Consider the following 14,757-nt stretch of genomic DNA (forward strand, 5'->3'; position numbering starts at 1 on the left):
GTTGTTATTGAGCCTGGTTTGTTGTGCCCCTTATTAAACATCTCTGCACGGCCCTGGAGAGCTGACAGTAATGTTGCAGTTGAAATTGCCCACCACTTAAAAAACCTGAATCCCTTTTTACTCCTCTTCTTTAGGGCTAGCTAGATGGACACCTACAATTGTTCTAGTGTTTTGCCAAAAATAAATAAATCGATTAAAATAATAAAACCTGGCCCATTTTAACCCCTGATTATGGCACACAATTTTGCCTCTTTCCTCTTTTTTATCCAACATCCGTGGCGATTAATACACTATCAAAATTGTCTTTCATGTTTTAATGATTAGGCTCAAATCAGTTTGATGTTTGAAGGCTTGCAGTGACATGAAATATTCACTCCCCTCAAATGTCTTAAACCAAAAGTAACCCGTTTTGAAAATGTAAGAAGTAAAAAGTACAGAAGTAAAAATGTAGGGAGTAAAAGTAAAAAGTACAGATACCAGAAAATTGTACTTTGTTACTGTACTTATTACTACTTACTTTACTGTACATACAAGTTATAAAAAAAGAAACAAATCATGAGAGCTTTTTAGAGCCACTGTAGACCAGAGACTGACATTTTTACACTGATATCATCTTAAGTAACATACACCTAAAATTGCTCTGTAATTTAATGGGCTCTACAAGCAGGATATTAAAATGTGGGACCTTATTTGAGAAAACTCAAGAAAATAAGTGACATTCATATGAATTATATTATAGAAACCAAAAATATTGTCATAGCTCGTTTTTTGTCTCCTATATTTCTCATCAATGAGATTGTTGCACAAATAAGTCCATCCTTATGTCAGATATATTATATCTTCATTACTGTCACAGTTGGTTGTTTTCTTGCTTTGTTTTTTGGTGTTATTAGTGGCACTAGTTTTAGGAATGCTGTCCTGAATAGTTATATCATTTCATTTTTCTTTTTTAGGAACAGAACACTGGTGATATATTAAGTTATGACAAACATTTTCCAGATCACTAGTTATGGGTACAGTATATAGATGTTTATTTGTACTCATAGCATTGCATACTACTACATTTATTTAACACATTTAAACAATGACTCTAATAAATAGATAAATAAATATATTTGTATTTAAAACATTATGTAAACAATTACATTTTTAAAGTCACTTGGGAAAGGGTAATAGTGTCTTAAATATTTCTCCACTTTTACCGAGACACTTAAATATGATAAGATGTAAGAAAAACCCAACTATACAAGACAAGTAGAAGTAAACTGGTTGTGTATCAATAGGTCCTTTCACAGTTTTTTAGGGGTCTCATGGGTTTCCATGCGAGAGAAAGAGAAGGACTCCAAAAACAGAAGAAATTACATTCATTTTAATAGAAGATGCATTGCTTGTTGTTGTTGAAGCAGTGGCCGTTGTTGGTGCAGCAGTTTTGGTGGTTTGTGCAGCTATTGTTGTAGTTGATGCAGCTGTTGTTGTGGTTGGTGTAGTAGTTGTCATGGTTGAAACAGTTGTTATTGTGGTTGAAGCAAGTGTTGTGGTGGTTGGTGCACCAGTGGCCGAGGTAGGAGAAACTGTTGTTGTGGTGGTAGGTAAAGCTGTTGTTGTAATGGTTGGTTTACCAGTTGTTGTGGTCGGTGCCGCTGTTGTGGTGGTTGGGGCAGCAGGGGTTGTGGTTGGGGAAGCTGTTGTTGGTGCTGTGGTGGTTGGTACAGCTATTGTTGTAGTTGATGCAGCTGTTGTTGTGGTTGGTGTAGTAGTTGTCATGGTTGAAACAGTTGTTATTGTGGTTGATGCAAGTGTTGTGGTGGTTGGTGCACCAGTAGCTGAGGTAGGAGAAACTGTTGTTGCGGTGGTTGGTAAAGCTATTGTTGTAATGTTTGGTTCACCAGTTGTTGTGGTCGGCGCAGCTGTTGTGGTGGTTGGGGCAGCAGGGGTTGTGGTTTGGGAGGCTGTTGTTGTGGTGGTTGTTGTAGTTGGTGCTGTGGTGGTTGGTGCAGCTGCTGTGCTGGCTGGTGCTGCAGTTGCTGTAGCATCTGGGGAGGTTGTTGTGGTGGTTTGTGCTGCAGCTGTTGTGGTAGTAGATGCAGCACTGGTAATGGTTGGCGCAACTGTTGTGGTGGTTGGTGTAGTAGTTTTCATGGTTAAAACAGTTGTTATTGTGGTTGGGGCAGTTGTTGAGGTGGTTGGTACACCAGTGGTCAAGGTTGGGGAAGCTATTGTTGTGGTGGTTGATACAGCAGTGATCGTGATTGGTGCAGCAGTTGTAGTGGTTGATGCTGCAGTTGCTGTAGCACCTAGGGAGATTGTTGTGATGGTTTGTGCTGCAGCTGTTGTGGTGGTTTGTGCAGCAGTAGTCATAGTTGGTGAAGTTGTTGTACTGGTTGATGTTGTACTTGCTGTAGTGTTTGGTGTAATTGTAGTTGTGGTGGTTGGTGCAGCAGTGGTCATAGTTGTTGCAGTTGTTGTGGTGGTTGGTCCTGCAGTTGTTGTGGTGACAGATGCACCACTGGTCATGTTTGGTGCAGCAGTGTTCGTGATGCTTGGTGCAGCTGTTGTTGTGGCAGCAGTTTTTGTGGTTGGGGCAGCTGTTGTGGTTGTTGGTGCAACTGTTATTGAAGTTGGTGCAGCAGTTGTAGTGGTTGCTGTAGTAGTTGTGGTGGTTGGTGCCACAGTGGTCATGATTGGTGCAGCAGTTGTGGTGGTTCGTGCAGCTGTTGTGACTGTTGGTGCTGCAGTTGTTGAGGTTTGTGCAACTGTTGTGGCTGTTGGTGCAGCAATGGTTGTGGTTGTGGCAGAGGTGGCCGTGGTTGGCACAGCAGTTGTGGTTGTTGGTGCAGCAGTTGTGGTGGTTGGTGCAGCAGTGGTCATGGTTGGTGAAGCAACTGTGGTCGTTAGTGCAGCAGTGGTTGTGGTTGGTGCAGAGGTGGTGGTGGTTGGCGCAGCAGTTGTAGTTGTTGGCTCAAGAGTTGTGGGAACTGGTGCACCTGCTGTGGTGGTTGGTGCAGTAGTGGTTGTCATTGGAGTAGCAACTGTGGTCACTGATGCAGCTGTTGTTCTTGTTGATATGGCAGTGGTCGTGCTTTGTGCAGAAGTTGTCGTGGCTGGTACAGCTGTTGTGCTGGTTGGTGCAGCAGTGGTCGTAGCTGCTGCAGCAGTCATGGTGGTTTGTGCCACAGTGGTCGTGATTGGTGCAGAAGTTGTGGTGGTTGGTGCAGAAGTTGTGGCGGTTGGTGCTGTCGTGGTTGTGGGCGATGCAACACTGGTGATGGTTGGTGCAGCAGTGGTCGTGGTGGTTAGTGCAGCTGTTGTTGTGGTTGGGGCAGCTGTTGTGGTTGTTGGGGAAGCTGTTGTGGTGGTTGGTGCTGCCATGGTTGTGGTTGATGAAGCACTGGTCATGGTTGGTGCAGCAGAGGTTGTGGTGGTTAGTGCAGCTGTTGTTGTGGTTAGGGCAGCTGATGTGGTTGTTCGTGCAGCTGTTGTCGTGGTTGGTGCGGAAGTTGTGCCAGTTGGTGCAGAAGTTGTGGTGGTTGGTGCTGCCGTGGTTGTGGGCGATGCAACACTGGTTATGGTTGGTGCAGCAGAGGTCGTGGCGGTTAGTGCAGCTGTTGTTTTGGTTGGGGCAGCTGTTGTGGTGGTTGGCTCAACAGTTGTGCTGGTTGGTGCAGCAGTGGTCGTGGTTGGTGCGGAGGTGGTTGGTGTAGCAACTGTAGTCGGTTCAGCTGTTGTTGTTGATGGTGTGGCAGTGGTTGTGTTTGGGGCAACTGTTGGGGTCTGAGCAGTTATTGTTGTGGTTGGAGCAGCAGTTGTTCTGGTTGGAGCAGCAGTTGTTGTGGTTGATGTCACTGTTGCTGTGGTTGGTGAAGCTGTTGATGCAGCTGGTGCCACAGCAGTTGAAGTTGGGCCAGCTGTAGTCATGGCTGGGGCAGCTGATGTTGTGGTTGGTGCCGCAGTAGTTTTAGTTGGTGCCACTGCTGTTGTTGTCAGAGCAGCTGTTGTTGTAGATGGAGCAGCAGTTGTTGTGGTTGGTGTGCTGATGTTGTGGGTGGGGCAGCTGTTGTGGTTGGAGCAGTTGTTGTCGTTGTTTGAACAGCACTTGTTGTGGCTGGTGTCACTGTTGTTGTGGTGCGTTGTTTTTGTTGGTTCAGTCGTGGTTGTAGTTCGTACTGCTGTTGTTGTTGTCAGTGCAGTTGTCGTAGTTGGAACTCCTGTGGTCGTGGTTGGAGCAGCTGTTGTCGTTGTTGGAGCAGCTGTTGTCGTTGTTGGAGCAGCAGTTGTTGTGGTTGGAGCAGCAGTTGTTGTGATTGGTGCCACTGTTGTTGTGGTTGGGTCAGTTGTGGTTGTGGTTGGTAGCGCTGTTGTTGTGGTTGGGTCAGCTGTGGTTGTGGTTGATGCTACAGTTGCTGTGGGTGAAGTACAGGTTGGTCCACTTGTTATGGTACCAACGCTCTGCATGAAAAGTAGCGAACCCAGGCTTTGGGCAGCTGCACACAGGTTTGTAGATGCACAGCCGCAAGCTGGGAAAGTATTGATGTGGTCTCTCACTGCAGATGAAAAATTTTATACATTTTAAATGTCATGATGTCATGACATATCATCATATTTAAAGCATTACTCAGTACATCTTAAAAATCTGTTTGGTTATATCCAGTAATATGTATTATTATGTTGGTTAGTGCCTTTTTGTAAGTCACAAGACATGTTAACTGGTAAAACAACTAGGGCTGCCATGATTAGTTGACTAGTCACGATTACGTCGACTATGAAAATCGTCGACAACTAATTTAATAGTCGATGCGTCATTTGAAGCTTTGTAAGATCCCGAAAGACGCAGGAATCAGTAGTACGATTTACGAGTGTAATAACGGACTGAAACAGAAGATGGCAGCACTGCATGTACAAGGATGCCAGCTGCCATTAAACCCCGAAGAAGAAGAAGCAGTTTCCGGTATCGTAGCTGTGTCCAAATTCAGGGGCCGCATCCTTCGGAGGCCGCATTTGTAGGCCAATTACGTTACAGCGACGCGGTGTAGGCTGTATAATTTCGAAGACTCCCCCAAACGCAGCCGAAAAATGTGTCCTTCATTTCCCCAGATTTGAAGGATGGATTGGGTGTATCCTTCGTGGCCCACTTTATCCCAGGATTCATAGCGCGGCCCAGCCAATTCCAGTTTCCAACAATGGCGGCAGCTACTTAGTTTTAATGTTACTCTTATTGCTATTTCTGGGTCACAAAATAAACTTTTAACATATTTTCTGGCGAGAAGTAGCTGTGTAAACTTAACATATCTGCTTCATTTATCAAGACATCACATATTTGCAAAAGTTCTCCAACGTTTTCGGAGACGTCTGTTACCCACCAGCTAGCTAGCCGGGGTTCAAGGCTCACTACAGCCGGCGAAAACAGCGAAAATTCCCAGTACATCATTTTCAAACCCCCCGCGGTCTTTCGCTACTCAGGTTAAAAATGATATTTAAGTCACTTAGATAACTTAAAAATATTGTTGTTTGGCTTTTTTCAGTGTTTTATTTGTTCCTCAGTAAATCGGTTTGGCTGAGATGAAAGTTATAATTTTTACACAGCTGAATAAATGTCAAACAGAAAACTGATTAACCCTTTAAAGCCGGTCGGAGCGGACACGCTCCATTTTGCGTAACTATTTTTAAATCCCGGTAGCACTGCAACCACGTAAGCTAGCGCAATAATTTTTTTTGCATATGAAACCGGAGGAGTTGTACTTACCTCTTATGCCATCAGCTTGTCCTAGGTCACAGTTTCCTTCCACATATAGCTTTGCAAAAACTGCATAAAAAGCACTTGCAGCAACAAAAACATAATATTCCAGAAACACGCTTTGCCGATCCGATCAGCTGTTTGTAACACTTCCTACGTCCATCAGCGTGAAGTATCGCATGTCTGGCATGACCTGCCCGAAACCGGAAGTGACGTCATTTTGCGGAAATGTAGTTTTTTACCATCGTGGCCTTATGAGCCTATACTTGTGTTTTTAAAAGTTATGTTTGACTTCATGACTTTCTGTGTCGTTTCTGGGATGCTGAGGACTCATATTGCACTGCTGGAAATATTTTATTTTGATGAATATGCTGTTATTTTGCAAATTTGCACTATAATATATTTTTTCGTTTTTCCTGCAGTATATGAAAATTGGTGTATCTCAAAAATAAAACTATGAAGACACTTAAAATAAATTTCCTTTGGTGGGAAACTAGTTTGTGCAACTTTTTTGTATTTACAGTTTTGAGGGATAAGCCTCTTAAATTTCTCTAACTAGAAATATATGTTAAAAAAACCAAAAACGATTTTCAATTTTTTTTGTAGTTTATTGCACTTTTTTGCAATTTATGTAATTACTATGCACTTAATGCAGACATATTATTAAAATTTGGGCTATAATGGTTGTATTGATGTATAGCAACTTGAAATGCTCCAAAAAATGGCTCCACAGCATGTAAAAATATACTATAAGCTCTGGCGGACTTGGTTCTATGGTAGGTCTTAAAGGGTTAAACAGAAGTGGGAGATGGTCGAGAATTTACTCGTTACTGGATAAGAACAGTGTCCTGTTATATTTTAGATTTCAAAGAGCAGATGGCTGAGTTTATTAAATGTCACCGAGACAATCTGCAAATTTAATTAAAAGTTTAATAAACTATCATCGTGTCTTTATTTTTAGTTAGCACATACCTTAAACACTTCAAGCTGTAAGATAATGATAGTTATATAAGAGCAGGCTGGTAGGTTTGTAGCTTGAACCTATTCGCTGGAACGTTGAAGACAATACAGGGAGTGCAGAATTATTAGGCAAGTTGTATTTTTGAGGAATAATTTTATTATTGAACAACAACCATGTTCTCAATGAACCCAAAAAACTCATTAATATCAAAGCTGAATGTTTTTGGAAGTAGTTTTTAGTTTGTTTTTAGTTTTAGCTATTTTAGGGGGATATCTGTGTGTGCAGGTGACTATTACTGTGCATAATTATTAGGCAACTCAACAAAAAACAAATATATACCCATTTCAATTATTTATTTTTACCAGTAAAACCAATATAACATCTCCACATTCACAAATATACATTTCTGACATTCAAAAACAAAACAAAAACAAATCAGCGACCAATATAGCCACCTTTCTTTGCAAGGACACTCAAAAGCCTGCCATCCATGGATTCTGTCAGTGTTTTGATCTGTTCACCATCAACATTGCGTGCAGCAGCAACCACAGCCTCCCAGACACTGTTCAGAGAGGTGTACTGTTTTCCCTCCTTGTAAATCTCACATTTGATGATGGACCACAGGTTCTCAATGGGGTTCAGATCAGGTGAACAAGGTGGCCATGTCATTAGTTTTTCTTCTTTTATACCCTTTCTTGCCAGCCACGCTGTGGAGTACTTGGACGCGTGTGATGGAGCATTGTCCTGCATGAAAATCATGTTTTTCTTGAAGGATGCAGACTTCTTCCTGTACCACTGCTTGAAGAAGGTGTCTTCCAGAAACTGGCAGTAGGACTGGGAGTTGAGCTTGACTCCATCCTCAACCCGAAAAGGCCCCACAAGCTCATCTTTGATGATACCAGCCCAAACCAGTACTCCACCTCCACCTTGCTGGCGTCTGAGTCGGACTGGAGCTCTCTGCCCTTTACCAATCCAGCCACGGGCCCATCCATCTGGCCCATCAAGACTCACTCTCATTTCATCAGTCCATAAAACCTTAGAAAAATCCGTCTTGAGATATTTCTTGGCCCAGTCTTGACGTTTCAGCTTGTGTGTCTTGTTCAGTGGTGGTCGTCTTTCAGCCTTTCTTACCTTGGCCATGTCTCTGAGTATTGCACACCTTGTGCTTTTGGGCACTCCAGTGATGTTGCAGCTCTGAAATATGGCCAAACTGGTGGCAAGTGGCATCTTGGCAGCTGCACGCTTGACTTTTCTCAGTTCATGGGCAGTTATTTTGCGCCTTGGTTTTTCCACACGCTTCTTGCGACCCTGTTGACTATTTTGAATGAAACGCTTGATTGTTCGATGATCACGCTTCAGAAGCTTTGCAATTTTGAGACTGCTGCATCCCTCTGCAAGATATCTCACTATTTTTGACTTTTCTGAGCCTGTCAAGTCCTTCTTTTGACCCATTTTGCCAAAGGAAAGGACGTTGCCTAATAATTATGCACACCTGATATAGGGTGTTGATGTCATTAGACCACACCCCTTCTCATTACAGAGATGCACATCACCTAATATGCTTAATTGGTAGTAGGCTTTCGAGCCTATACAGCTTGGAGTAAGACAACATGCATGAAGAGGATGATGTGGACAAAATACTCATTTGCCTAATAATTCTGCACTCCCTGTATAATTACACAGCAAGCAAGACACGAAGTAGGCAAAGTTCTTCATGTTTCTCGTGCACGGGAGAGAACCGGACAGACGCTGTTCCTTCGCTTGACCCCAGTTGCTCTCGTCCACTCCCCCGTAACACTGCTCTTTTATTGAGGTTACGTGAATATACATAGGTTCATTAACATATGACGTCTACATACAAACAAAGAGTACCTTGCCTGTGTGTGTGTGCGTGTGTGTGTGTGTGTGTGGGGTCAGAGTGTGACCCCATAAATGACTTCCCTAAACCTGCTGGTCTGGAAGTCCAGCAGTTCATCTAAACAAAAGGCACTTAGCCTAAAACAGATATAGCTACGTTTATCCTACCATAAAACAATAAGAGAAGGTACGACCTCTCCCATGCTCCCAGAGTGCCCTGGAATGCACACAAAGTTTGCAGACTATTAAGGATCAAACCTCTACCAATCTACAACTAATTATAAAACTCTAAGCATATATAAGTAGATATTTCTAAGCATAAATGACAATCAACAATACAAAACCTAACATTCCCCCCTTTTTGACCTTTATGCTAGAAAAGTTCCCAGTTATGATCACCTCATGTCTGACAGTGTAAATGCAAACATTTTTATACACAGCATATGTCAGTCACCCTAAATTACTGTAAAAGTACACAGTTTAACAAATGTATTAGCAGTTATCCCATTCCTCATTGATCTCATCCAATGGCAAACTGCATCCTACGAGCAAACAAATGAATTGTTAATTTAATAGTTAAAATAAGAAAGTAACATTTTCAAAAACATCCCAGCTCTGCAGTGATCACCCATCTTCTGTGCAGAGTGGTTTTAGTTCGGCAGGGCGTCATGAATGTCTCTTCCAGTTGTTTCCATCACTGTCCATAGGACCAGAGTCCAAATGTATGTAGAATAGAAATTCAAACATACCAGTTGGTTTTGTTGTTTGTCAACATGGGTCTCAGTTATCTTGAAAGCTGCAGGCCTTGTCAGCACTCACGTTTTATGGCCTCTATCAACCCCCATCACCTCACTTCAGGCCTTCGTCCTGCGAGGGGGATACTTATGACTCTTCTACTGTCCATCCTCTGCAGAAAAACCCCTCTGTGGAAAGGGTGCTGGGTCCAGTTATCTTACTGCTGTTATGATCCCAGCAGTCTTCAGAGTGTCATCTTATGCACAGTACAGTGGCACAGCATTAGGTGATGTTCATAGGAAACTGCTGTCATCACCACCATAGCTTCTGGTTCCTGTGCTTTTCACAGAATCATGATGTCATCCTCGGACTCCCTCTGCGCTGTCGATGGAGCTTGGCACGCTCCCCTCATCCTTCAGGTGCCCGTCTGTTGTCCACAATCTCCTCTGTTGGCCTCTGGAAAGCCCCCTTTGCACAGATCTCATTCCAACGCAGTTTCGTGGTCCTTGCTGTGGCTCCAAAGTCTGATCTCATGATGGGCCCCAAATAGCTTGACCTTTGACCTCAACCACTGCCTGGGCTGTCAGCTATGCCTGGAATGGTTCTTGCTTCTCACTGGGCCTCTGAAGATTTCTCAGGAGATCCCTTTCAGCAATACTCTGACTGCTGCACCTGTATTTCCTTGCTAGGAGGAAAAACTTCTATTTGGAGAGCATGTCAACAATCATCAAACCACATTCTTTAGTTCAGTGAACTTCACTTATAGGCCATCAAAGCCTCATCTGAACATGGATGCACCACTTGCATAGGTTTAATACCCGTAAATGAACGGTTAATCACACAAATCACTGCAACAATCATAAAAAACATAGAAAACATTGTGTTTCATGTTAATCCTGGACCCCTCCTCTTGACGCATGGACACTCCCATGAGTCAACTCATCAACCCTAGATTCCTGTCTTAAAGAAAAAAGGTTAGCTAGATCATGTCCCATGCAACATCAGGGTGTCTCCTCCGGAGTAGCTCCGTAACCCTGCAATAAAAGATGTTAGCGTATTTTGCATATTAAGTTTGCTTAACACCTGGCTCTGCCAGGAGCCTGCATACACACCATCATGGCCTGGAAAACAAGATCTGAAAGTGAAATCAAACTTCACACTTGTAAACAATTGTATCATAAAAGTAAAAAAGCATTCAGCATCAGCAAGACAAGTATCATGTGCAGGTATTCTCAAATCAGTAAACTACAATTATTACCATAATTTGCCTCAGACATGGATCATCCCATGCACTCAGTCAACATTAATGTAATCGGTGACTTCCCTTAAGCAAAGTCACTCAACTCATCAATCACTAGGAGCTCAATAGTGGCCAGCTAATGAGCCCCATATTAAACTATTCCACAAACACTGCATCTCTTATTCACTTTCTCATGTTACTTGTCCGTCTCTGCTGAATCCTCTACATGCACTTTTAGAAAAACAAATATTAGCAACACACATAGATCATCCTGGTGACCAGGCGTAGGTCGACAGGTTCCAGAGGTGCTATAAAAAGACCATAAAGTTTACCATCCATAGCTGTGGAAAGAAGTGACACTAGTTTCAACACAGGAAACGTCTCACATGTTATTCACATTGTCAAAGTAACCTTCACATTTTCCCAAAAACACAGTTAAAAGCATCACTACCTCATAACCTGTAAACACAGTTTTCTTCACACATAAACCCAGAAATCCTGTAGTAGAAAAACATTAACTAGTTGTCCTGTTATAAATCACATGATCAAACCACATGAAGAACTGTAATGCTGTAGAAAAGAAATGTAAATGTTAGCGCTGCGCAGGTGTATACACACTTTCTCACAGTGATCTCTGTGAGCAACACAAGGTAGTGAATAACACCCCCTGGTAGATGCACAGACACAGAAAATGGCATTTAAAAGGTAAAACCATCACGCGACCTCGAATGTTGCTATCATCTTTCTGCTCCTGTAAAAGGAAACACACATAGATTCATCTGCACCTTTGTCAGGTGGGGGTTAACTTCGCACAGTCGTGTTACATCAGTAAAGTCTTGTCAGCTTTTGTCAGCTTTTTTTTTTCCTTTCACTCATTCATTCATGCATTCTTTCTTTCTTTGCTGATAGTGGAACCTATCGTCGCATTTAGTTTCCACTCTCAGCAAAATGACGTCATTTCAAAAAGAAAAAGAAGAACTTTAGCTCGGATTACATCTCTGAATCCTTTTTGGGCAGGAACTTACTCTCTAATTGTCCCAGATAAGTGACTTTCTCCCGAGCCCATTTTAATGTGGAGAAACTCACTTGTAACCATTTTCTCAACGACGTGTAGCACTTTTAATTCCCGACGTGCAGATCTGCTTAAAGAAAAGAAATTCACAAACAGAAATCAGTGCACTGTTCTAATCGTGCAGATCTGCTCAAACAGAGATTATCGAACAAAACTTTCAGTGCACTGTGAAAGTATCAAAATAAAAAGGCCTTGTTAAGTCATGACACAAGCTCCTCATCTCAGGAGGGTAAATCATACCATTAGCATGATCTATCATACCATCATACTAATTGGCAGGCTCAACTTCACAACAAAAGAAAAATCATCAGCTAGATTAACTCCAAACCAACCATCAGCTGCACAACACACAACATAAGCCTAATGTCTTATTAGCTATGAGTTTAATCCCCAGGTCTGTGCTCTTCACTCATTTAGGCCACACACACCCATTTTATTCAGTTTTCCTTTTTCCCTTCATCATAAAACATGTGACATGTTGTCATGCACTTCACAAAAGAAGTTTGTTCTGACGTATTCAGAGTTGTGTATCTAGGTACATTATTGACTCGCACATCAAAACAGGAAACTCAGTGTTTTAGAGTCTCCGCTCAACACACAACAAACTCCAACACATCCCATTGTCTTGTGCTAGAATTCAATCACCTTTCATTAATCTAAGAACGATCAACTAATTTGCATATCAGCTATTAACCCACTAAGTTGACAGGACAACAGAAATGCATGTTCAAAATGTTATCACAAAAATAGAATTTCCCTCATACAGTAAATTACTTGTGCTGTATCAATCAAGCAGGAAGCATCTCCCAATTTACTATATCAACGACTAAATTTATTGTCAGATCACTGGTTGGTCAAACCAAAATCTTTTTTCCCACAAAAGTTAAACTGTTGTCCTGCAACCTAGAGAGTTAGTTGTCAGCATTGGATAAATTGAGCATTTGATAACAAGTGTCTGTTAAATTCACACTATTTTAACACTGATGAGAGATAACAAGCTGATCTTCATTGCATGTGTGTTTGTGTTATTAGGCAGGTTTAATCAATGTCTGTGGAGCTGCATCTCCAGCAGGGCATGTTCTTAAAGCTGCCTTTCCTACACACTTCTCTGCTATTATTTGATCATCGCTTAACTAATGTGCTACGAGTCCACTGGTCTTTGCATCACACTAAGTGACTTGGACAAGATGATAAACAGACTCACGTGCTTAAGATGTTGTCTAATCTTCATGAGCTCTCTTGTGTTTGTGTTAGTAGAGTTAATGCATGTTCTGCTTGTGTGTGTGATTTTATATATGTTTCTTTTTTGCAGTGTTTCAGACTCCTTCTCAATTTTCCAACTTAAGCAGTCAGTTTTCTTTTCCCCTGGTTTGCTAACCCAAATTTTGATTTCCCACATTAAACAACAAAATTCCTGTGTGTTCTCACCTACTCCTCTCACTCTGTTGTCCTCTCCCACTTCAACAGTCCAACAGCCGGCAGTTCTCCTTCAGCTTTGTCCTGTGTTCCACTGTCTCTTCTTGCCATTTTACTCCGAAAGTGGCAAATGTCAAACTCCAACAGTCTCCTCAGTTCTCCTCAAATGTTCTTGTCACATGCACAGTGAAGTTGCAGCTTGTTGGAAACACAGTGCCATTCATCCAATCAGGCAGGATGATGGGTTCGCTCTTCTTCTCTGATGCTGTTTGTCCACACTGCTGCTGCTTGCTGGGACTCTTTGCTCAGGACTTTGCTGCTATGTCTTTATCTGCCATATTATTGCTCTTTGGAGCTGCATTCCTTGTCTTCAGGGAGGAGTGAGAGCTCGCTTGTTAGGTTGAGGTGCTGTAAATAAGTCAGCCAGAAACTTGGCCTGAACGTTTCCAATGATGTTAAACTATAACTTTCTTCCAACCGCTGCATGTGGAAAATTGATTCAGATCTGCTTTTCACCTGAAAGTGACAAACTAAGACATTTTCATTATTATCATCACTGCTTAATCAACACACATCTCTCTCTCTGTGTTTTTGTGAACAGTCCTTTCTTAAAAGCAGAAAATGACATTGTAGTTGTTCTTGGCTGATCAACACAAAACCTTTTTCCTATGATTATTTTTCATCTACAATGTAAATTTTGTCTCTTTTTTTACTCCTTTTCCCCCCCTTTACAATAGCTGGTGACCTGCAGAATCACCGCTCTCACAATCAGAGGCAATTACTTTTACACAGCGCACAAAAACACTGTGACGTCAGACACATTCACACTTTTTTCATCCGCGTAAATAAATCATATGGCCAATGGCATGTGCCATGGTGATCCATAAGTATGAGCACAAGTTTATTTAATTATTTTTCAACCCAACAAAACAAACAACAAAAACATGATGCTGATGCTATGAACACTCTACACACATGAGTCAAGATGCAGAAAAACTGCTGCGCATCTGAAAGAAGAAGCTGAACTCACGGAAACGCTGCACACTCCAGTTATCATAGTTATCATAGTTCTGTTTCCCTCTCTTTGATGAGTTCTCAGCCAGATCTCGATCTGATAATGTGTAGCTTGCTCATCAGCTCAGAAGAGACCACAACGCAACCCCACACAGTGGTTGCGTGCTTTGCCCCACAGTCGCAAAGACTTGCACTTTCATATTCAATTCAGCTTCTCCATCAAGTTGTTTTCAGCTGTTTCATACAGGGTTCAGCATATTAGTTGTTTTCACAGGTGTGCTCTATATCTCAACAATGGCTCATAATAAGACGACAGTCTTTCAAACAGGTCAAGTGCCTCTATGCACATCATTAGTTTAAATATTTACCTATTTTACTTCATCTCATATGTCATTGTACTGAATTTGAGCAACCCTAAGCTTAATGCAGATTACTTTTAACAATTATCCACCTCAATTAAATCTATGGTCTGGAGCACAGGCTGTTGTCGATCAGGGCAAGCCAAAGAATAATCTAAACATTTTGTGTCAGCAAGGGGTGGGAGAAAGCCATTCACCAGAGCATATCTTAACTGCTGCTGATGTGGGCTGGCCTTCTCCACACACTCTTCAAGGCTGCTATGTTTTCTGAAAATTTCTAAGATTTGAATCTAAACATTTTACAGCAACCAATTTACCCTCAAAATCACAGTTTTGTATGAGAATATGAATATCTCGCGCTGCCGGGAGTGA

This window comes from Perissodus microlepis, chromosome 17, assembly GCF_051167445.1.
Source record: "Perissodus microlepis isolate ML-2025 ecotype Zambia chromosome 17, ASM5116744v1, whole genome shotgun sequence".
In the NCBI taxonomy this organism is placed as follows: Eukaryota; Metazoa; Chordata; class Actinopteri; order Cichliformes; family Cichlidae; genus Perissodus; species Perissodus microlepis.